The sequence below is a fragment of the Bubalus kerabau genome, chromosome 21 (genome assembly GCF_029407905.1).
Source record: "Bubalus kerabau isolate K-KA32 ecotype Philippines breed swamp buffalo chromosome 21, PCC_UOA_SB_1v2, whole genome shotgun sequence".
NCBI classification, from domain to species: domain Eukaryota; kingdom Metazoa; phylum Chordata; class Mammalia; order Artiodactyla; family Bovidae; genus Bubalus; species Bubalus kerabau.
In genome coordinates this window covers 54,757,318-54,783,047 of record NC_073644.1, presented here as the reverse complement: position 1 = coordinate 54,783,047, position 25,730 = coordinate 54,757,318, and the positions used below count along the sequence as shown (strand labels likewise).

General features: G+C 37.6%; 1 protein-coding gene across 10 annotated transcripts in view; it reads right to left on the bottom strand.

Moving 5' to 3' along the window:
- Positions 1-25,458, bottom strand: part of DCC (DCC netrin 1 receptor) — a 1,416,568-nt gene extending 1,391,110 nt beyond the window's left edge. For 5 of the 10 annotated variants that reach the window (XM_055559267.1, XM_055559271.1, XM_055559272.1 and 2 more), the window contains exon 1: positions 25,145-25,457. The gene's annotated coding sequence lies outside the window, so the exon portion shown is untranslated. Of the gene's footprint in view, positions 1-23,132; positions 23,291-23,753; positions 23,900-25,144 lie in introns of those variants that run through there. The other 5 variants (XM_055559274.1, XM_055559275.1, XM_055559276.1 and 2 more) reach the window with 3 other exon arrangements.
- Positions 25,459-25,730: the final 272 nt, after the last annotated feature.

Genomic DNA, 25,730 nt, shown 5'->3' with positions numbered 1-25,730 from the left:
AGCAATAAAGATATCGAAGAAGAAAATGTTTGAAAAGTTGAAGATAAGTGAAAATGAAAATATGAAATACAAAAACCTGTAAGATTCAGCAAAAGCAGAAAGTAAGTGCAGATCCCCAGCGTAGTTTACAATCCACGTTTACCTTTACAGTCAGTCCATCATATCTACGGCTCCACATTCACAGACTCAACCAACTGTGGATCATGCAGTACGCTAGTACTCAATTAAAAAAAAAAAAATCTGTGAATAAGTGGGCCCACGAAGTTCAAACCCATGTTGTTCGGTGGTCAATTGTACATAGCAATACAGGCATAACTCAAGAAACAAACATATAAAATCTCAAATAATCTAAACTTATACTCAAAGAAATTAGAAAAAGAAGAACAAAACCAGAAGTCAATAGAAGGAAGGAAATAATAAAGATCAGAGTCAAAATACATGAAATAGAGACTACAAAGACAATATGAGATTTAAAAAAAAAAAAAAACCCACAAAAACCTAAGTGCCTGTTTTGTGAGAAGATAAACAAAACTGACAAACCCATAGCCAGATTCAGTAAGAAAAAAACAGAGAAGTCTCTGATAAGTAGTATCAGAAATGAAATAAGAAAAACCACAATGAATACCACATAAATACAAAGGATTTTCAGAGAATGCTATGAAGAGCTACGCACCAAATTGAACAATCTAAAAGAAACAGATAAATTTGTAGAATCACACCACCAAGACTGAATTATGAAGAAACAGAAAATCTAAACAGATTAATCATTAGTAAGAAAATTCAAACACTAATCAAAAACTTCCCCCAAAACAATAGTCTGGGACTTCATAGGTAAGCCTGTCTTCAGACAGTCTTCACAAGTAAATTCTGTCCAACATTCAAGGAAAAGTTAATACATATCTTTCCTAAACTTTTCCAAATAACTGAATAAGAAGGAACAGTTTGTAACTCATTTTACAAGGGCAACGTTACCCTGATACTAAGACTAAACAAGGACAACACAAAAGAAGAAAGGTATGGGCCAATATCTGTCAGAAACATAGATACAAAAATCCTCAGCAAAATATTAGCAAACTTAATTCAACAATACTTTAAAAGGATCACACACCATGATCCTCTGAGTTTTATTGCAGGGTATGCAAGAATGGTTCAACATCTACAAATAAATCAATGTGACACATTGCATTAACAAATTAACTAAAAATCCTATGATCATCTTAACAGATGCAGAAAAAGCATCCAACAAGACTCAACATCCATTTATGAAAAGAAACTCAGTATACAATAAATGTACCGCAACATAATAATGGTCATATGTGACAAATCCATAACTCATATCATATCTAATGGTGAAAAACTTAAAGCTACCCAAGGTGAGAAAGAAAGATGCTCAGTCTCACCACTTTTATTCAACATAATATTGTAATATAATATAATATTGTAACATAATAATAATATTAGAAATCTGGACCAGGAAAATTAGGCCAAAAAAAGAAATAAAGAGCATCCAAATTGGAAAGGAGAAAGTAAAATTGTCACTGTAAATGGCATAATTTTATGTATAGATAACACTAGAGAATCCACCAAAAAACTACTGGAAATAATAAATATAGTAAAGTATTTGTAGGGTACAAAATCAACATGCAAAAGTCTGCTGCATTTCTATACACTAACAAAAAACCAGTGGAACAAGACTAAGAAAACAATCCAATTAAGAAAAAAACACAATTACAATAAAAAGAATACACTAGAGGAAAAATTTAACCAAGAAGGTGGAAGAACACTAACAAACAAGAAAACACTTTCGAAAGAAACTGAAAGTGCTACAAAAACATGGAAAGACGATCTGTGTTAATGGACTGCAAAATTAACACTGTTAAAATGTCCCTATTACCCAAAGCCATCTATAGATTCAATGCATTCACCATCAAAATCTCAGTAACATTTTTCACAGATATAGAACCAAAAAATTCTAAAACTTGCTTCAAACCAAAAAATATCCAGAGAGCCAAAGCAATCTTAGGCAAAAAGAACAAAGCTAGAGGTATCACACTCCATGATTTCAAATTATACTAAAAAGCTGTAGGTCTCATCAAGCAACATGGTACTGACAGAAACACACACACACAGATCAATGGAGCAGACTTTCAGATTCCACAAATAAACCCAAACATATATGGATAATAAATTTACAACAAAAAGCAAAGGATAGAGAAAGGATAGTATCTTCAATAAGCTGTGTTGGAAAAAATGGACATCTACAATCAAAAGAAGGAAACTAGACCAATACTTAACACATTACACAACGATTCACGTAAAATGGATTTAAGACTTAAATGTAAGCCCTGGAACACAAAAACTCCTAGAAGAAAACAAAGACAGCATATTCTTTGACAGTCTTAGCAATGGCTCTTTGGAATGCCTCCCACAGACAAGGGAAAGAGAAGAAAAAACAAATGCGACTACATCAAATTTGAAAGCTTCTGCACAGCAAAAGAAATCATCAACAAGGTGAACAGATAACCTACTCATCAGGAGAAGATATCTGTAAACCATATATATGATAAGGGATGGATTTCCAATTCACATAAAGAAATCACACAATTCACTATGAAAAAAATTAACCAATTAAGAAATGGAGACAGGACCTAAACAGACATTTTTCTAAGGAAGATACATAGATGGCCAACAGATATACTAAAAGATGCTCAACATCATTAATCATCAGGAAAATGCAAATCAAAACCATATTGAGAGATCATCTGTCAGAACAACTATTATGAGAAATGTAAAAATAATAAGTGTTGGAGAATATATAGAGAAAAGGGAATCCTAGTGATGGGAATATAAATTGGTGAAGGTACTATGGAAAAAGTATGGAGGTTTTTCCAAGGACTTTGGGATAGCTGCTGCTAAGTCGCTTCAGTCGTGTCCAACTCTGTGCGACCCCATAGACGGCAGCCCACCAGGCTCCCCAGTCCCTGGGATCCTCCAGGCAAGAACACTGGAATGGGTTGCCATTTCCTTCTCCAGTGCATGAAAGTGAAAAGTGAAAGTGAAGTCGCTCAGTCGTGTTTGACTCTTCGTAACCCCATGGACTGCAGCCCACCAGGCTCCTCTGTCCATGGAATTTTCCAGGCAAGAGTACTGGCGTGGGGTGCCATTGCCTTCTCCGATTAACATGTACACACTGCTATATTAAAAACAGATAACCAACAAGGACCTACCATATAGCACAGGAAATTCTGCTGAATATTATTTAACAACGTAAATGGGAAAAGAATTTGAAAAGAATAGATCCATGTATATGTATAACTGAATCACTCTGCTGTATACCTGAAATTAACGCAACATTATTAATCAACTACAGTCCAATATAAAATAAACTTTTTAAAGAAAACCTGAAAAATAGGACAATCTAGCATTTCTACTTTAAGGTATTTATCTGAAGAAAATGAAAACACTCATTGAAAAAAATGTATGCACACCTTCTGTTCATCACACCATTAGTTGCAATAGCCAAAATATGGAAGTAACCTAGGTTTCTATCAGTAGATGAAAGGAAAAAGAAAAAAAAAAACACACACAGATACAATGAAATATTCAGTTCAGTTCAGTTCAGTTGCTCAGTGGTGTCTGATTCTTTGCGACCCCATGAATCGCAGCACCCCAGGCCTCCCTGTCCATCACCAACTCCTGGAGCTCACTCAGACTCACGTCCATCAAGTCAGTGATGCCATCCAGCCATCTCATCCTCTGTCATCCCCTTCTCCTCCTGCCCCCAATCCCTCCCAGCATCAGAGTCTTTTCCAATGAGTCAACTCCGCATGAGGTGGCCAAAGTACTGGAGTTTCAGCTTTAGTATCATTCCTTCCAAAAGAAATCCCAGGGCTGATCTCCTTCAGAATGGATTGGTTGGACCTCCCTGCAGTCTAAGGGACTCTCAAGAGTCTTCTCCAACACCACACTTCAAAAGCATCAATTCTTCGGTGCTCAGCCTTCTTCACAGTCTAACTCTCACATCCATACATGACCACAGGAAAAACCATAGCCTTGACTAGACGGACCTTTGTTGGCAAAGTAATGTCTCTGCTTTTGAATATGCTATCTAGATTGGTCATAACTTTCCTTCCAAGGAGTAAGCGTCTTTTAATTTCATGGCTGCAGTCACCATCTGCAGTGATTTTGGAGCCCAGAAAAATAAAGTCTGACACTGTTTCCACTGTTTCCCCATCTATTTCCCATGAAGTGGTGGGACCAGACGCCATGATCTTCGTTTTCTGAATGTTGAGCTTTAAGCCAACTGTTTCACTCTCCACTTTCACTTTCATCAAGAGGCTTTTGAGTTCCTCTTCACTTTCTGCCATAAGGGTGGTGTCATCTGCATATCTGAGGTGATTGATATTTCTCCCGGCAATCTTGATCCCAGCTTGTCTTTCTTCCAGTCCAGCGTTTCTCATGATGTACTCTGCATATAAGTTAAATAAGCAGGGTGACAATATACAGCCTTGATGAACTCCTTTTCCTATTTGGAACCAGTCTGTTGTTCCATGTCCAGTTCTAACTGTTGCTTCCTGACCTGCATACAAATTTCTCAAGAGGCAGATTATGGTAGTCTGGTATTCCCATCTCTTTCAGAATTTTCCACAGTATATTGTGATCCACACAGTCAAACGCTTTGGCATAGTCAATAAAGCAGAAATAGATGTTTTTCTGGAATTCTCTTGCTTTTTCCATGATCCAGTGGATGTTGGCAATTTGATCTCTGGTTCCTCTGCCTTTTCTAAAACCAGCTTGAACATCAGGAAGTTCACGGTTCACATATTGCTGAAGCCTGGCTTGGAGAATTTTGAGCATTACTTTACTAGCGTGTGAGATGAGTGCAATTGTGCGGTAGTTTGAGCATTCCTTGGCATTGCCTTTCTTTGGGATTGGAATGAAAACTGACCTTTTCCAGTCCTGTGGCCACTGCTGTGTTTTCCAAATGTGCTGGCATATTGAGTGCAGCACTTTCACAGCATCATCTTTCAGGATTTGAAATAGCTCCACTGGAATTCCATCACCTCCACTAGCTTTGTTCGTAGTGATGCTTTCTAAGGCCCACTTGACTTCACATTCCAGGATGTCTGGCTCTAGGTCAGTAATCACACCATCATGATTATCTGGGTCATGAAGATCTTTTAGTTCTTCTGTGTATTCTTGTCATTTCTTCTGAATATCTTCTGCTTCTGTTAGGTCCATACCATTTCTGTCCTTTATCAAGAAAAAATGAAATTTTGCCATTTGCCACAATATGAATGGACCTAGAGGGTATTAAAGTCAGAAAATGACTAATCCCATGTAACTCCAATTATATATGGAATCTAAAAAACAAATGAAAAAAAAAATAGAAATAGATTCAAAGACAGAACAACATACTGGTGGTTCCCAGAGCTGGGGCCAGGGGTGGGGGTGGAGGACTAGGTGAAGGGAATTAAAAGATACAAATTTTCCATTATACAATAAGTCACATGGATGTAAGGTAGAGAACAGGGAATACAGCTAGTACTGTAAAAACTGTTTGGTGACAGGCGATTACTAGACATCAATTTTTAATGTACATAAATATCCAATCACTACATTGTAAGCCTGAAACATAATACTGCATGCTGAATATACTGCAATTAAAAAGAAAGCAGTGTTAATATATTTTTGTCACAAATTTTCTATTCTGTAAATAATCATCCATTAATTACAACAGAAAAGGAAGGGCAGTAAATAGACACATTCAGTACAAGCAAGACAGAACATCAAATCTGCTAAGTGTGAAATAGAGGAGAATTTACAAATCCCAGGAGAAAACTTTCATTTCCTTATCTTTTGAAACTCACATCTGAATTATCACACACACATATATATATATATACACAAAGAGCAATTGTGACATCAGAGGACAACATTTCTTAGTCTCCTGTAAAATCAGTTACTACATTGCAGTGACATCTTGTTTTTCACCCTTACGAAATGCTAACTAAATGGTAAATATATAAAAAGAATTTATATTTGTATAACTAATTTTCAGTTTTCTCTATCCTTATGCTATCTGTCTTTTGACATTTATAATCCATATTAAAATTGCATTCATATTTACAAATTAGTTTGAGAAAAATGATGGACTTGCCCAAAGTTACACACAAGAAAGTGAAAAATATAGTTACACACTAGAAATTGAAAAATTCTGATTTAAAATCTGGTTCTCTTTCTCCCACCTCTCTAATTATCGACCCACTGGTAAAAAAAAAATTTGCTTGGAGTCAGAAATTGGAGGAGGGTTTATGTGCTGATTGAAAGGAATGTTTTTGTTTATCTTCTTTTTCCAAATTAGGAATATGATAGTATTGGGAGGAAAAAAGCATTTTCAGGTTCAGTGGTTTAGCTAAAGGCTCAAGGCAATAAATTTGCAACAAGACTCAAGTTTCTAATCTGTACTCTGTAGCTGGCAGAATAGGTGAAATTCATCATGTCACTTACCTTCAATTAACTGCTTCAATTTTCTCAAGGAGCAAGCCAAGGAGACACAATCACATACGTGTGATTGATATATTGAATTCAGAGCTGATCACTCTTCTTTATAGCCCTCCCTTAGGTTCACTCACCCCACTAAGGGAAAAACCTTTGAGTCATCTTGACCTCACGCTGACACTTCTGTCTACAGACTAATAACTGCTGGGATAGACCAAGATCTTTCATTCTACAGTCTTCTTAATTCATTTACTAAGTATTCGTTCAGTCATGCATATGGTCTCTGAACCACTCCAGGTTCTGGGACTACATGGGAAAAAAGACAAAACCCTAGGCCTGGCTGTGCCTACATCCCTATAAAAGAGAGGAGGAAAACAGGAAATCTGCCAGATGCTACTGTGAATGCAATACCAGGGCATCACAAGGCAAAATGAGGAGACCCTCTCCTGTCTAGTAACCCAGAGGACACTGAAGAGCAGACCACCCAAAGAATGGCTCCAGGGACACCATGAGGCTACACGAGAAGAGGAAAAGTATACAGTATAACCACACAGTTTCAACAAAATCTCTGGAGAGCCTGTGTAAGTGAAAGTTAGTCGCTCAGTTGTGTCCAACTCTTTGCAACCCCACAGACTGTAGCCCTCCAGGCTCCTCTGTCCCTGGCATTCTCCAGGTAAGAATACTGGAGTGGGTTGCCATTCCCTTCTCCAGAAGATCTTTTGAACCCAGGAATCGAATCTGGGTCTCCTGCATAGCAGGCAGATTCTTTATTATCAGAGCTATCAGGAAAACTCTGGCAGATAGTTTAAGTAGAAACAAAAAAAGGAAAAATCTTGGAGAATTTGGTCATTGGATACTGGTATATTACAAATTTAGATGATCCAAGTGTACTGCATTTCTCCAGGCAAAATAAAGCCCAGATTGAGGCCATGCATCTGAAGCATGATGGATGTCCTCAAAAGGGTAAGGTCAAGCTACTTATGGGTTTACAGAAGTAAGATGAGTATTAAGGTTGCCATAGCTGCTGGCAGTAAAGGTGATGTTGAGAAAGGAAGGCTGGCTTCAAACAAAGTTTTCAACAGCATAAACTAAGGGGCTTTCAAATGACCAGAAATTTGTTAGATAATCAATGGTACAGCAGGGTGGCATAAGCTACAGAGGAGGGAGAATTATTGCATTGGCTACAGACAAATCAGTCTCAAAGGAACTTAAATTTCAAAGTCATCCCCAGATCTCACTATATATATGTATGTTATGGTAATGCAAAGTGTCTCCTCTGCAGAATACGAAAAGGAAAGAGGGTCTCTGGGAAACAGTCGGGCATGTTAAGTCAAAGTAGAGTGAGCAAATCTGTTGAAAACTGAATGTGGTTCCCAAAAGAAAGAAGCCCAACATGAAGAATTGGAGGAGAAAAAGCACCGAGTAGTAGCAGAATGAATATGTGGCTAAATAATCTTGTGCCATCACCCGTGAACAGGACAAAAGGATCACGGTGCATGGTTCCTGAGGTTCCAGGACTCAACAGGGTGAGATTCTAGATAGTGTTGCGGTCGCATTAGATGGATACCTGCCTGTACTGCGGGTAAAGTTATAGGGGAGAGACTCTGAGCTTAGATTCCAGAATCTTTTATAATGAGTAATAAGCATAGAGGGAAACATTATCTTGGTTATATGAGATAATAAGCATTCCTGCTTTTGCTTAAGAAGACTTAACTTCTACGCTCAAAGGCTGTTTGTATTAACAACCTTGAAGCAGTCTGAACCAAAGGGCAGTCCATCCCATGAATACAATATAATTTTCTATTCCTTCACAAGTGATGGATACTGAGTTGCTTCTAATTTGGGGCAACTCTAGGTAAGATTACTACACATATTTATGTCTAGGGTTCATGTGCATGTTAGTCTGGATTTTTCTTGGCTAGCAGTGGGACTGCTGAGTGATAGAAATATATGATTAAATTTGTAAGAACCAGGAAACAATTTTCTAAGGTGGCTGTATCAGTTTGCATTTGGATCAGAAGGATCTGAGAGTTCCATTTATTCCACATGCCTTCTTTAGTTTTTTCTCACCCTATTGCCCTGGCTAAAAACTATAGCAAATATTAAATAGAAATGAATAGAGCAGGAACCCTTACTTTGTGGCTAGAGTTTTAACTACATTTCTATAGCAGACACAGAGTAAGTCATGTTATCTACTTTTGTAATGAGCTTTGTAACTTGTATCTTTAGAGTAATTTGACCATTTGATTTTTATTGACCTAAAGTTATTCATAATATCTCCTTGCTATATTTATTATCTATAGGATCTGTACTATTTTCTCTCCCATTCCTGGTGTTGGTAAATGATTTCTTTTTTCTTCTTTGGCCTGACTAGTTGTTCATTCACCAGTTTAATCAGTTCTTTCCATGAACAAGTTTTTTATTTCATTGATTTAAAAACTGTTAAAAATGTCATTGATATCTAAGTATTATTTCCTTCTTTCTGCTCTCTTTACTTTTTCTAGCTTCTTAAGGTGGCACCTTTAGACTTCTAGATTTTTAATAAGCATAAAAATATTCCTTTAAGCATTGCTTTAGCCATATTCTATAATTTCTGGCATGCTGCATTTTATTTTTATCCAATTCAAGACACTGCTATGTCTATTTTGATATATGGGCTAGGAAGAAGTATAGTATTCCCAAAGAGTTTGTTCAAGTATCCTTCTGTTACTGATTTGTATTTTAACTTCATTGTAAACATAAAACATATCTTTAGGATTTTATTTTTAATTGGCGAGATTTTTGTTATGGTCCAGAATGTGGTCTTGGTAAATGTTCCCTCTGCATATGAAAAGAAGATACATTTTCTATTGTGTGAAGTGCATATAAATGTAATGTATCAGAGCTGTTTGACAGTACTACTCAAGTCTTATAAACCTAATGATTTTCTATTTGTTTCATCAGCTAATAAGACAGTGTTGAAATCTACAACTATACTTATGGATTTATTATTGAGATGTTTTTCATCTGTATTCTGAAATATTCTGAAGCATTTTTATAGATGCCTCCTTATTTAGGACAGTTACATCTTTTTGATGCAGTGATATCATTATATATTTCTCCTCTTTAGATCCTAATAATATTCCTTATTCTGAAGCCAACTTTGTGTAATATTAAAAGACATGTGCATGTTGTTTAGCATTTGCAAAGTACATCTTTTTTCCTATCCTTTTACTTTTAATTGTCTTTATATTTGCAGTGTGTAAGTGTGGTGTTGGTAAATAGTATGAGTTGTCTTGCATTTCTACCTAATTTGACAATCTTTGCCTTTTAATTAGGGTTTTGGCTATTTACAGTTGATTAAATTATCAATATTTGGATTTAAATTTTTGAGTTTGCTAGTTGTCTCTTTGTCCTATCTGCCCCTTCTTTTTCTCTTTTTCTGACTTATTTTGCATTCTAGTTTCTTTTTTTCTTTTCTAATGATTGCACTATTGGAATCATATTAATAATTTTTTAGTACTTGTTCCAGGGTTTACAAATTCATTTTTAACTTATCAAAGTGTACCTTCAATTAATAATATGTAACACTTCAGGTATATTAAAATATTGTAACAACCTTTGTGCTACTAAATACATATATTTTACTTGGACATCTGTTATAAATCACAACACATTGTTAGATTTTTTTTTTTGCTTTAACTTTTTAAAAGATTAAATAAAAATATATATTTATCCTGATAGCTACCATTTTCTGTGTGTTTATTTCTTTTTTAGATTCAGATTTCCATCTTTTATCATATTCTTTCTTCTTGAAGCACTTCCTATTAAAATACTTCCTTTAGTGCAGGTACTCTAGCAATGAAATCTGGATATGTTGGATAGAAGTGGTATTTTTGATCTGTATGAGATACATATAGCATCATCAAGTTTAAGACCTTTAAAAAGACCTTAACATCCTCTATAATAGTGGTTGTCAGGTATTTTGTGTTGGTGGAATTCTAGAATTTGTAAAAAAAAAAAAAAAATGCTTGAAATGATTATGAAATGAGTGGGGATTTAAAAAATAAAGCTTATAAAAGAATAATGAAATAAAACAAATCTTTGATGGCTATTATGCTATTTACTTGGAGAAGGCAATGGCACCCCACTCCAGTACTCTTGCCTGGAAAATCCCATGGACGGAGGAGTCTGGAAGGCTGCAGTCCATGGGGTCACTGAGGGTCGGACACGACTGAGCGACTTCACTTTCACTTTTCACTTTCATGCATTGGAGAAGGAAATGGCAACGCACTCCAGTGTTCTTGCCTGGAGAATCCCAGGGACGGGGGAGCCTAGTGGGCTGCCGTCTATGGGGTCACACAGAGTCGGACACGACTGAAGCGACTTAGCAGCAGCATGCTATTTACTAGTCACTATCACTGCTGAGCGCCAAAGAATTGATGCTTTTGAAGTGTGGTGTTGGAGAAGACTCTTGAGAGTCCCCTCAACTGCAAGGAGATCCAACCAGTCCATTCTAAAGGAGATCAGTCTTGGATGTTCACTGAAGGACTGAGGCTAAAGCTGAAACTCCAATACTTTGGCTACCTCATGCAAAGAGTTGACTCATTGGAAAAGACCCTGATGCTGGGAGGGATTGGGGGCAAGAGGAGAAGGGGACAACAGAGGATGAGATGGCTGGATGGCATCACCGACTCGAAGGACATGAGTTTGAGTAAAATCCAGGAGTTGGTGATGGACAGGGAGGCCTGGCATGCTGCGATTCATGGGGTCGCAAAGAGTCCGACACAACTGAGCGACTGAACTGAACTGATCACTGCTTAACTATTTATCACAAATTGTTTATTACCCAACATATTTAATTTTAAATATTAAAGAAGCAAAACAGTCACAGGTTACAGTAAACCCAAATTCTACCTCAAACTATGTTCACATTAGACCCGGTTTTTTCACTAACAGTAAATTATTCTCCATTGTTTTCAGTGTTGAAGCTCCTCTTTCCATCAGGTAAAATGCACATGCTCATTAAAATCTAGCAGCACAGCTCTGAAGGATGTTTTAGAAACTTTACATGACAGGAGACTTACTATATAGTCCAACTTCTACATTTTATAGATGTACAAACAAAAGGCAGCTTAATATTATATCAGAATCAAGACTAAAATTTAGGCCAAGAAAGCAGTGCTCTATAGAAAACTAATAAATTGTGGCATTGGTTATTTTTCTATTTAGAATTCAATGGTTTAGGTCTAAAACTGCTAAACAAAAAGTTTTCTTTTTATTGCTATTCTACCTCCAACTGGCATGCAAGCAAATTTAGTGAAAATAGGAAAAATATGTTATCATCTCTTTTTTTGTCCTTGTCTCCCAAAGAGACAAGAATATTGGTCACATGAAAGTGCACCTATAAATGTATGAAATTAGATTAACCTCTCACTGACTTAACAAAGTCTCTTGGCTTTTGTATCATGCATGCATCTATGCAAATAGATACATATCCCATATGTTTGTTTCAGCATCAATGCTTTCTTAGTACCATCCAATAGAAGTGGAGGATTCTATCCCACTTGGTTTTGTATGTGGCAGCCAGGGTATTTGGCTCTGATCTTAACCAGAGAAAGCAAAACCTGTGCCTTTGCAAGTGTTTGTACAAGGCACACCACAGTACAGACACAATTTATCATTTGTTTTTGATCATTTATACTGACTTGATCATCAACTATTTAATAACTCCATCACAGACTAAAAAATAAATTGATTATTTTGGGACAAAACTTACTTACATCAGTTCATATTGACACAATAATGGCTCTGTCTTACGTTATGAAAAGTGCTGGTGACTGTTCATTCTCAGAGAAGGTAAGCAAGTAGCAGAGCAGGATACTTCCAGCCTCCTCTGCAGTGGTGCCCCAGAGAAAAACCTTGTCCAAGATGCACATTGTCAGAGATTATCTCATCCCCCTGTCAAACGTGGATTATAAAGACCCAGCAAAAGAATAAAGTAACAAAAATTACCTCTACTCCTCCCACTAAATACAACAGCCACAAATTACTGGAAATCTTTCCAATTATGGCTCTAAAATTGAGCCTTCAATTGGGAACTAACAAAGCCTGCTCCACTGCTAATCCTTAGATAATTACAAAAATTCGAAAATGCCTGTCATGTGATTGAAGTAGACACTTATAAGGCAACAGGGTGGCCGTGGTCACTAAAGAGATGGGAATTCCGATGAAGGACGTGACACTGTGGGTGTTAGCACATGCAAAGAGAGAGGACACCTCTCTTTTCCTATGCCTGTTGACCTCTGTGCTCCATGCTCAGTCTCCGGGTCTAAGTGCATTCACACGTCTTGGCATCTTTTTCAGATGTTCCCATGAGAAATCTTTCTGTATTCTCCTGTACTCTCCAAGTAGATAGTTGGTTCTGATCCTTAAAAAGGCTGACCTATGTTGGGTCAATGCACCATTGACCTACAATACAAGCTAATTCTTTCAAAAATTCAGTTTTAGCAAATGTTCAAAAGAGCACCACATAGGAACATTTTATACAGGTAAAAGAATTATAAAATAAGCTCATAGAGTATAGTATCTTATATATCTGATATTCTGAGTTTACCAGTTACTTGTAAAAGCATTACAAATCAACTAGTTTCCTATCTCATAAGGTCCTACACCACATCTATGAAAGCAACCATGACCCCTCTAGCCTTCTTGGTCTCCTAGTAATTCATACAACACATCAGAATTAGTCACACTATTTAGCAGCTAATCACTTGCTATCATGTAGTTGTTTTCTAATTATTTCATGTACATTATTCTTGGCACCTCACAGTTGCAATCTTTAGATTAAAATGACTGTATCTCATACCACCCATGTGTGCCCTGTACCTTTTGAATTTGTGATGATCACATAAAGAGCACTCAATACTAGCTTACTTTTCTCTGTGTATGCTCACAGCCTGCAACATACTATCACATCCACAGCCCCATCAACGGTACCTCAATAACCTAATGCTCTCTCTTCTTCTGTCTACAGTCTCATCGTATAGGTTTAACTCAGTCTCCTGTATGTCTTAACTGTTACATCATGGCCAGAACTTAGTCAATGATCCCTTATATTTCCTTACATTCTCTTTCCTCATGTAGCCTATACATACTCTTGCAGGCAGGAACTATATCTAAGTCATCTCTATCTCCACCATGCCTAGCATAGTGGAGCCCAAGTAAGAATACACATGGTATTTTACCCTTTTTGTAAGTGTCCCAAAATTTAATGTAGTACCTGACACATGGTAGGTAGTCAACCAACGACTTGTTAAATGAATTAATAATGAGATAAACATAATTAAAAATTAAGCTAGATTGAGATTAAATAGAACATTCTTTGTTAAAAATGTAGGCATATACAAACTCTGATTTTCAAAAAGTTGTAGAAATAAGAAACAGAGTTGCTAAGTTATTTATACTGTACAGATCTAACTTTGATTGGCAGCTTCAAATTCTTTCATGATCAAAATTCTAACCAGGGAATCTAAACTTAGCAAACTAAAAGGGGGAATGAGATGGGGGAGTAGAGGACATGAAGCTCACCTCCACCACAATCAAAAAAAATACATGTACAAAAATTCTCACAGAAAACTGGGAATTGGCAGAAAAACTCCTATACAACCAAGGCCGCAAGAAAGATTCCATTTAACTGGGTGCATGCTCAGTCGATACGTCATGTCCAACTCTTCGTGATCCTACAGTTCGTCAGGCAGGATCCTAAAGGAAATCAGTCCTAAATTTCATTGGAAGCACTGATGCTGAAGCTGAAACTCCAATACTTTGGCCACTTGATGAGAAGAACTGACTCATTGGAAAAGACCCTGGTGCTGGGAAAGATTGAAGGCAGGAGGAGAAGGGGACAACAGAGGATGAGATGGTTGGATGGCATCACCGACTCAAGGGACATGAGTTTCAGTAGGCTCTGGGAGTTGGTGATGGACAGGGAAGCCTGGAGTGCTGTAGTCCATGGGGTCGCAGAGAGTCAGACATGACTGAGCAACTGAACTGAACTGAGGCTGTCAGGATCCTCTGTCCATGAGATTCTCCAGGCAAGAACACTGGAGTGGGTTGTCATTTCCTTCTCCAGTAACTGGATAAGATGGGTGGGGTGGGGGGAAATGTTGGATCCAGATTTGTGCCACTGAAAGGTGTCTAAGAGGACAAGAAGGACCACATCGAGAGTCTCTCACCCTGGGAAGTGACTCAGGGTGATTGCGTGTCTCTCCTACATGTAGGAAACAGTTCCTTTGGTGCTGGGAGAACAGCTGGGAGAGCAGAAAGGCTGAAGAAGCCTTGCGAGCTGACCCCACCCTGAACGGGGTGATGACTGCCACTGAGCTGAGAGGAAGTCCCACCTGACACTCTGTGCAGGCCTCAGATCCTCCAACACCAGGCAAAACCCCCTATCAAAGCAATAATGGCCAGCACACACTGGGGAAAGATGTGGCCCACATCCACATTAAATCCAGTCCTCACATCAACAATATTGGGCACACACAGTTAACACAGGAACACTTTCACATTAAGAACCCCCCTTCTAGACCCCAACAGATAACTGTTTCATCTAAATTTATAGAGATAAAGTTAATAAATTGAAAATGCAGAGGGATAACTCCCAATTGAAAGAGCAAGAATGAACCCTTGAAAAAATAAAACAGAGAAAATCAGCCTTCCAGGTCCTGAGTTCTGAAAGTTGGTAACAAACATGCTAACTGAATTAAGACAGAACACCAATATAAACACAGATCATTTTAACAAAAAACTAGAAACTATAAAAAAGACCCAATCAAAAATATATAGCTCAATTTCTAAGATAAAAAGCACTCTAGAAGCCATGAATAGCTGACTAAATGACACAGAATAATGCATAAGAGATCTAAGAAGATAAAATAATGCAAATCACCCAGTCAGAACATCAGACAGAGGAATTCCCTGACAGTCCCATAGTTAGGACTCTGTACTTGCAGTGCAGGGGGCCTGGGTTCAATGCCTGGTTGGGAACTAGGATCTTGAAAGCTGTGATGAGGCCAAAAAAAAGACAGAAAGATTAATAAAAAGGAACATATGAGATTTATGGGCCATACACATAACAGGAAACCCAAAAGGAAAAGAAAGAAGAGGAGAGGATCAAAAATGCATTTGAGGAAACTCTGGCTGAAAACTTACTAAATCTAAAAGCACAGAGGGTTCCAAACAAGATGAACTCAAACAGAACCACAAATGAAGACAAACCGTAACCAAAATAGCAAAAGTTAAAGAAGAATTCCTACAGGCAGCAAAAGAAAAACAGAGTCACATTTGAGGGAATCCACATAAGACTATCAGCTGATTTTTCTGCAGAAACTTTGCATGTCAGAGAGGAATGGCATGATATATTTAAAACCCCAAAAGGGGAAAATTACAATCTAGGATACTCTACCCAGAAAGATTATCATTTAGAATACAAGAGATAAAGAATTTCTCAAGCAAAAAAAAAAAAAAAAAAAAAGAATTCAGCAATACTAATACTACTACTACTACTCTAGAAGAAAATGTTGAAGGATCCTCTCTAACTGGAAAAGAAGCAAATATTTATAGGAAAGGGAAAATCCCAATGGGAAAGGCAAATATAAAATCACTTAAATAGGCCAGCATACAGATTTCTTTAAATTATAAAAACAACTACAGTAAACAGTAAAGGGAAAAGTATGAAGATATAAAATAGGACATGAAAGACACAAAATGTGGGACAGCAGAATAAAAACTGTAGATCTTTTAGAATGTGTTTGAACTTAAACAATCACCAGTTTAAAACAAATAGATATAATTATAATTCAAAATACATAAACCCCATGGTAACTGCGAATAGAAACCTACAATAGATATCAAAAAAAAAGAAAAAACTTAAGCATTTCACAGAAAAATCATATCACAATGGGAAAAACAAAAAGATGATGAAATGAACAAAGAGTAACTACAAAAACAAGTGGAAAACAAGGAATAAAATGGCAATAAGTACACACCCATCAATAATTACTTTAAATGTCAAGAGATTAAATGCTTCAATCAAAAGACATAGGGTGCCTGATTGAATAGCAACAAAAAACAAAACCCTTCAATATGCTTCTTACAAGAGACTCACTTCAGGCTGAAAGAAACACAGACTAAAACTGAGGATATGGAAAAAGATATTTCAGGTAAGTGGCAATGACAAGAAAGTAGAGGTAGCAAGACCATATCAGACAAAACAGACTTTAAAACAAAGCCTATGACAAAGGAGAAATAAGGACATTATATGGTGATGAAGGGATCAATATAAGAAGATTATATAATATATAGGCACCCAATATAGAAACACTTATGTGGAAAATTCTGAAAGAGATGGGAATACCAGACCACCTGACCTGCCTCTTGAGAAACCTATATGCAGGTCAGGAAGCAACAGTTCAAACTGGACATGGAACAACAGACTGGTTCCAAATAAGAAAAGGAATACATCAAGGCTGTATATTGTCACCCTGCTTATTTAACTTCTATGCAGAGTACATCATGAGAAACGCTGGGCTGGAAGAAGCACAAGCTGGAATCAAGATTTCCAGGAGAAATATCAATCACCTCAGATATGCAGATGACACCACCCTTATGGCAGAAAGTGAAGAGGAACTAAAAAGCCTCTTGATGAAAGTGAAAGAGGAGAGTGAAAAAGTTGACTTAAAGCTCAGCATTCAGAAAACAAAGACCATGGCATTTGGTCCCATCACTTCATGGGAAATAGATGGGGAAACAGTGGAAACAGTGTCAGACTTTATTTTTCTGGGCTCCAAAATCATTGCAGATGGTGACTGCAGCCATGAAATTAAAAGATGCTTACTCCGTGGAAGGAAAGTTATGACCAACCTAGGCCGCATATTAAAAAGCAGAGACATTACTTTGACAACAAAGGTCCATCTAGTCAAGGCTATGGTTTTTCCAGTGGTCATGTATGGACGTGAGAGTTGGACTGTGAAGAAAGCTGAGCCCTGAGAATTGATGCTTTTGAACTGTGGTGTTGGAGAAGACTCTTGAGAGTCCCTTGGACTGCAAGGAGATCCAACCAGTCCCTCCTAAAGGAGATCAGTCCTGTATGTTCTTTGGAAGGACTGGTGCTAAAGCTGAAACTCCAATACTTTGGCCACCTCATGCGAAGAGTTGACTCATTGTAAAAGACTCTGATGCTGGGAGGGATTGGGGGCAGGAGGAGAAGGGGACGACAGAGGATGAGATGGCTGGATGGCATCACCAATTTGATGGACATGAGTTTGAGCGAACTCTGGGAGTTGGTGATGGACAGGGAGGCCTAGCGTGTTGCGATTCATGGGGTTGCAAAGAGTTGGCCACGACTGAGCGACTGAACTGAACTGAAATATGTAAAGCAAATACTGAATGTGTAAAGCAAATACTATCAGATTGACAGTAATACAATAGTAGGAGGCTTTAACACCCACTGAAATCAATGTGTCAACAGATCATCAGAAAGAAAATCAACAAGGCAACAGAAGTCCTAAATGACTCAATAGACCAGTTAGATTCAATTGTATCTACAGGGCTGCACATCTATAAGAGCAGAATACACATTCTTTTGAAGTACTCATGGAATGTTCTCCAGAACAGACCACATACTGGGCCATCACAAAACAAGCCTCAACAAAAATTAAGAGAATAGAATATATTAAACATCTTTTCTGATCACAACAGTATGAAACTAGAAATCAACCACACAAAGGAAGAGAAAAAGAATAAATATGAGGAGATCAAACAACTTTCCACTAAAACACCAATGGGTCAAAGATGAAATCAAAGAGGAAATTTAAAAATATTTGGAGAAATATAAAAATGAAAACATAACTTTCCAAAATCTATGGGATGCAACAAAAACAGTTTTAAAAGCAAAGTTCATAGTGATAAAGGCTTTCCTTAAAAAAAAAAAAGAAGAAAAGTCTCAAACCGACATCCTACTCTAGCACCTAAAAGATTTAGAAAAAGAATACCCAAAGCCCAAAGTAGGCTGAAAGAAGAAAAATCAGAGAGGAAATAACTAAACAGAGATAAAAAGTAGAAAAAAGTTAATGAAAGAACTGGCTTTTTGAAAAGATAAACAAAAGTAATAAATCTTTATCGAGGCTCACCAAGCAGAAAAGAGAGAAGACTCAAACAAAATAGGAAATGACATAGGAAAAATAAAATCCAATACCACAGAGATACAGAAAAATAAAAGAATACTATGAACAGTTATGTGTCAAACTTGACAATCTAGAAAAAATGGAAAAAATTTAAAAATATACCTCCTGCTAAGACTGGATCCAGAAGAAAGAATCTGAACAGACCAATCACCAGAAGTGAAACAGAATCTGCAGTTAAATCAAAAAGCAAATAAAAGTCCTCCCTGCAAATAAAAGTCCAGGACTGGACAGCATCACTGCAGAATTCTACCAAACATATATATAAGAACTATCAATCCTTCTCAAACTATTTCAGATAACTGAAGAGGAAGAAACACCCCCAAATTCATTCTACAAGGCTACTATTGTCCTGATATCTAAACAAAACAAAGACGCTACAAGAAAAGAAAATCACAGGCCAGTATCTTCAATAAATACAGATGCAAAAATCCTTAACAAATAGTAGCAAACCAAATCCACAAAAATCAAAAGGATCATCACGATCAAGATGGATTTATCCCAGGGTCACAAGGATGGCTCAACATAGGCAAGTCAATCAATGTGATATACCACATTAACAAAAGAAAAGAAAATCCACATGAGCATCTCAATAGATGCATAAAAAGCATTTGATAAAATTCAGCATCCATTCATAACAAAATTAAACAAAATTTTTAATAACAAATATTTAACAAAATTTGTTCCCTCTAGACCCATTAAAGTGGGTCTAGAGGGAACAAATCTCAACATAATAAAAGCCATTTATGATCAACACACAGCCAACATGATACTCAATGGTGAAAATGTGAAAGCCTGCTTGCTAAATTCAGAAAAAAATGACATGGAAGACCTCTCTCACGTCTTCTCCCTAAAATGGTATTGGAAGTCCTAGCCACAACAGTCAGTCAGAAAAAAATGTGTATCCAAATTGGAAAGAGATAAAACTGTCACTACTTGCAGATGACATGACGCTCTATACATAGAGAATCATAAAGCCTTCACTCAAAAACTATTAGAATTAATTAATGAATTCCACAAGGTTAGTAGAATACAAGATGAATAAACACAGATCTGTTTTATGTCTATACACCAGTAATGAAATCAGAATTTTTTAATCCTATTTAAAATGATACCAAAACACACATAGGAATAAACTTAACCAAGGAGGTTAAACACCTATACACTAGAACTACAAAACAATGAGGAAGGAAACTAAAGAGGAGCCAAAGATATTATAAGATATCCCATGTTCTTGAGTTAGAAGGATTATAGTATTAAAATGGCCATACTACCCAAAGAAATCCGTAGATTTAATCCAATCCCTAGGACAAAATACCTAGACACTTTTCCCCAAACTAGAATAAATACTTCTAAAATATATATATGAAACTACAAAATACCTAGAATTACCAAAGTAATCCTAAAAAAAGATAACAAAGCTGGATGAATAATCCTCCCAGACTTTAGACTACATTACAAAGCTATAATAATCACAACAGCAGGGTATTGGCACACAAACAGATACATCAGTGGAAAAGAATAGAGAGCCCTGAAATAAACTCATGCACTTATGGTCAATTAATCTATGGAAGAGGAGGCAAGAATGTACAATGGAGAAAACAGTCTCTTCAATAAGTGGTACTAGGAAAATGGGACAACTACATGTAAAAAAATGAAATTTGAACATTCTCTAACACCATATACAGAAATGAATTCAAAATGGTTAAAGGCCTTAATGCAGGATTAACATCATAAAACTCCTAGAGGAGAACACAGGGAGAACACTTTTTGACATAAATCATAGCGCTATCTGTCATATAAAGCAAATGAAATAAAACTAAAAAGAAGGAAATGTGACCTAATTAATTAAAAAATTTTGCATAGCAAAGGAAACAATCGATAAAACAAAAATACAGTCTATAGAATGGGAGAAAATATTTGCAAATGATATGACTGACAAGGGGTTACCATTCAAAATATACAAATCACTCATACAATTCCACATAAAAATTGAATTCAAAAATGGGCAAAAGCCTTGAATAGACATTTTCCAAAAAAAGATATACAGATGAATAATAGGCACACGCTCAACCTCACTATCAGAGAAATGCAACCACAATGAGGCATCACCTCAGATCTGTCAGAATGGTTACAATCAAAGTCTATAAATAGTCTTACAGATGGCCAATAAACATATGAAAGATTCTCAACATGGCTCACCTTTAGAGAAATGCAAATCTAAACTACAGTGAGGTATCATCTCACATCAGTCAGAATGACCATCTTTAAAATGTCTAAAATCAATAAAAGCTGGAAAGGATGTGGAGAAAAGGGAACCCTCTTGCACTTCTGGCAGGAATGTAGATCAATACAGCCACTGTGGAGAACAGTATGGAGATTTCTTTAAAATCTTGGACTAAAACTACCATATAACTCAGCAATACCACTCCTGGGCATATACACTGAGAAAACCATCAATTCAAACAGACACATGTACTCCAATGTTGTACTCTTTACAATAGACAGGACAGGGAAGCAACCTAGATGCCCACTGACAGATGAATGGATAAAGAAGTTGTACATAAACACAATGGATTATTACTAATCCATAAAAAAGGGATGAGAATGAATCCATTGAACTAGAACCTGTTTGTTTAGAGAGAGTGAAGTAAGTCAGAAAAAGAACTATATATTGACATATACCATTTGGAATCTAGAAAAATGGTACTGAGGACCCTATCTGCAGGGCAGGAATAGAGAACCGACTTGTGGACACAGCAGGGGAAGGAGAAGGTGGGATGAACTGAGAGAGTAACACTGAAACAAATCCATCACCACTGTAAAAGAGGTAGCCCCGTGGGAAGCTGGTGTATGATACAGGGAGCTCAGCCCAGTGCTCTGTGATGACCTAGATGGGTGGAAGGATGGGCAGAGGGGGAGGTGGAAGGATGGGGGTTGGAGGGAGGTTCAAGAGGGAGCAGATATATGTATACTTAACAGCTGATTCACACTGCTGTACTACAGAAACTAACACAATATTGTAAAGCAATTATTCTCCAATTAAAAATAAAATTTTATAAAAGTCTTAAATAACAAATGTTTGAGAGGATGTGAAAAAAAGGAACCCATGTACACTGTTGGTAGCAAAACAGTATGAAGATTCCTTAAAAAAAAAAAAAAATGGGACTACCATATGACCCAGCAATTCTACTCCTGGGTATATATCAGAAAAAGATAAGAACACTAATTTGAAAAGATGCATACACTCCAATGTTCATAGCAGCACTATTTTCAACAGCCAAGACATGGAAGTAATGCAAGTGGCCATCAACAGATGATTGGCTGAAGAGGATTTGATATATACACCAAATGAATTATTATTCAGCCATAAAAAGAAGGAAATACTGCCATTTGCAGCAACATGGATGGACCTAGAGAATATTACGCTTAGTGAAACATGCTGGACAGAAAAAGACAAATACTATATGATTATCACTTATATGTGGAATCTAAAAAATACAAATGAACATATTTACAAAACAAACTGACTCACAGATATAGACAAGGATCTAGTTACCAGGGGGGTTACCCAAGGGGAAAAGGGAAAGGATGAGATCAAGGTATGGGATAAATTAATTATTTTTTAATTGAAGGATAATTGCTTAACAGAATTTTGTTTTCTGTCAAACCTCAACATGAATCAGCCATAGGTATACATGTATCCCCCCTCCCTTTTGAACCGCCATCCCATCTCCCTCCCCATCCCACCCCTCTAGGTTGATACAGAGCCCCTGTTTGAGTTTCCTGAGCCACACAGCAAATTCCCTTTGGCTATCTATTTTACATATGGTAATGTAAGTTTCCATATTGCTCTTTCCATACATCTCATCCTCTCTTCCCCTCTCCCCAAGTCTATAAGTCTATTCTCTATATTTGTTTCTCCACTGCTGCCCTATAAATAAATTATTCAGTACCATTTTTCTAGATTCTGTATATACGCGCTTGTATATGATATTTATCTTTCTCTTATTGACTTCCTTTAGGTTCATCCACCTCATTAGAACTGGCTCAAATGTGTTCCTTTTTATGGCTGGGATTAAGAAACAAACTACTATGCATAAAATAAATAAGTGACAAGATACACTGCATAATACAAGGAATTATATCCATTATCCCATAATAACCTATAACAGAATATAATCTTAAAAAAATACTGAATCACTATGCTAGATACCGGAAACTAGCATAATATTGTGAGTTACCTATACTCAAAAACAAAACAAAACAAAATAAAATTAGCAAACTACAACAATTTCCATTTTCTTCCCCCAGTGGAGACTCTCTAGGAAATGTTCTTGAGGAAGTGTGGAGAGCAGAGAGATACTCAAAATTCAGGATAGAAGGGTAGCAGAAAAATCAACAAATTACCTGGATATTGTACACATTAGTTATTCACACTGCTGGGTTTTACGCTTTGAAATGAAGTATAATACAAGACATAAAGTCCACTGCTTTGAGTAGAAGCTGTTTTAGACTTAGAGGAGGTACAGTGATTTCCTCTAAAGATCTGCCATTCACCCCCCTTCTCAGCTCTAGTAAATCTGCCAAATTGGTCTTTATAAACCCAACATTACTTCCAAATGGTAAACGAGGAACCGCCAGGAGCCACATAAGGAGAGAGGATTCTGGTGGAGAGAATGAAAGGAGAACACAGAGGAAAGAGCACAGAAATGGGAAATTAGAGGTCGGAGCTCAGTGTTGCTTACGTCACAACAGTGCCACCAACGCCTCTGTGTACATACTGACCTGGATCGAAGTGTCCTCTTCATGACATTTCAAAGAAGAGGTATTTTGCTATTTCATCTTTCAATACAGAATATATGTGAGGCAAGAACCAGATGGACTATCACAGAAGATATTTATGCTCTGGCAGCATGATTTCTAGTATCGGCAAATCACCTCCATTCCTTGCCCAGAAATCATGAGTTGGTACACAACACCACCACTTCAAAAACCAAAGTCACAGGCCACACACCTGCTGACACCCACCTGGTGTCTGACACCATCTGGAACTCTGCTTTCAGGAGGCCTGTCTCCAAACGGTCTCCTCTTCCCCAATTGGATTTTCCTGGTTCTGATGTGTTTAGTGTGAGTTCCGGATTCACTGAGACACCACAGAATTCTGCAGCTTCCCTTCTTCGCTAAGTAGCCATGTATGTTTCACCTGTGTTTCGCGTTAGGTCTAGTATACATTCACACCTGAGCCATATCAGCTAGTATAATTGCTCCCTTTTTTTCCTCCTCAAAACCAAATGATTTTGACCCTTTGGGGTCTCTTAATTTGGGCCCTAAAAAGTTATTCAACTTACTCTTGCACAAATTTATGTTCCTTTTGCTGGATTAAATCATCATTATCGTGTCTTCAATTTTAATATTTACTTCTAAACATCTTGATAAAGATTCCAGTCCAAGTAGAAAACACCCCTAACACTACCAAAGATTTGTAATACTTGTTTCGATCACATCAGAAAACACCCCAGTTTAACAGCTTAGTGCTCAAGACTGTGGCATGTACACTTTGTCTTAAGAAGTCATAACTTTCTTTACCACATAAGCAAGGAATTTAAAGCAGTGGGTTCTTACTCTGGAACTAAGAATGAACTTTAAAGACAGGCTGAAACGGAGTTGATTCCTTGTAAGTGGTTAAAGCATGCCACAGTTCATCTATCTCAAACCCTGAGCTGAACACTAAAGCTAGCTTTAAAAATATTCTGACAAATTTTCATGCAAACTCAACTGTACCATTTTCATCATCACAGGGCGAGATCATGACCTCAAAAACCCACTCCATCAAGCTTTAACAGCTCCCTTGATTCAGTAGAACATGTTCCCCTTGTACTAAGCAGAAATCTGTTTCCCTGGAATCTCCCTTTGCTGCTAAAGGAAAGCTTCCCTTTACTTCTGGCCTCTGGAGTCGTGGCCATATCAGCAAAATGTCACCTTGCTCCCAAATGGCTGCCCTGAGAATATTTTAAGTTTTCCCCTTAGACCATTTATCATCAGTTCAGACGTTTCTAGTTTCTTTACCAATGGCTTCCTGGCCAAGCCACCCCCTAATCACTCTCCTCTGGATGAAACGCAATCTGAAAGCATCCCCACAAAACATAAGCCTTGAAACTGAGTTCAGTGAACACATCCCTTGACTCTGTCTTCTCCGCAGGATGTAGGTCTTCTTTGTAGGATGTAGAAAACTGAAAAGAACAGCAGCCATCTATGACCACATCAACACAGAGACACACACATACACACACACACACACGAGGTAATTTGCAAGCTGACAACTGTCTCAACTGTACCAGAAAGGTAAGGTTACAAAACTACAAGTAACCCAGACTGTAAGGGAAGACAAGACCCTCCAGGGAGAAGAAGAATGCACACACCTGTTCACCGAAGAGAGATGCTTCTGGGCACCACACACACTTGGAAGGACAAATCAGCTAAAAGTCTAAACAAACTGCTAAAGGCTGAATGTGGGCCAGCGTGACAATGTAAAACTCCAGTCGCCGGAGGCCCAAGGAGAATTTGTACCCTCTCGCAGGCTCCTTCTCCACTTAAGGTGTTCGGTAGGAAGATAGAGTGGTGGGCGAGAAAGCAGGAAGCTCATGGCTGGGGAGACATAGATGTAAGGAGGAGCCTGGCTGTGAGCAAGCGCAGAGCCCCTCTGGACACTTCCCCCGCCCCCAGAAGAAAAGCCAGAAGCTTTTGGAAGAAGAGCAACAAATCCCATCACCTGAGGGCACAGGTGAAATTCACTGCATCAAGAGAAGCGAACAAACAAAAGCTGCTGCTGCTGCGGAAGCGGCCGGTACACGTCCCTGGGTCCAGATTTGAGGGATGTCCCACCAGGGAGGCTAGGCCAGGATCATAGGAATAAAAGCCCCAGGATGCGTGGCCAGAGAGCTGTGTCTGCAGCAATCACCGAGTCGTCATTTCTAATACTTGCACATCTCCCTTCAATGCTAAACG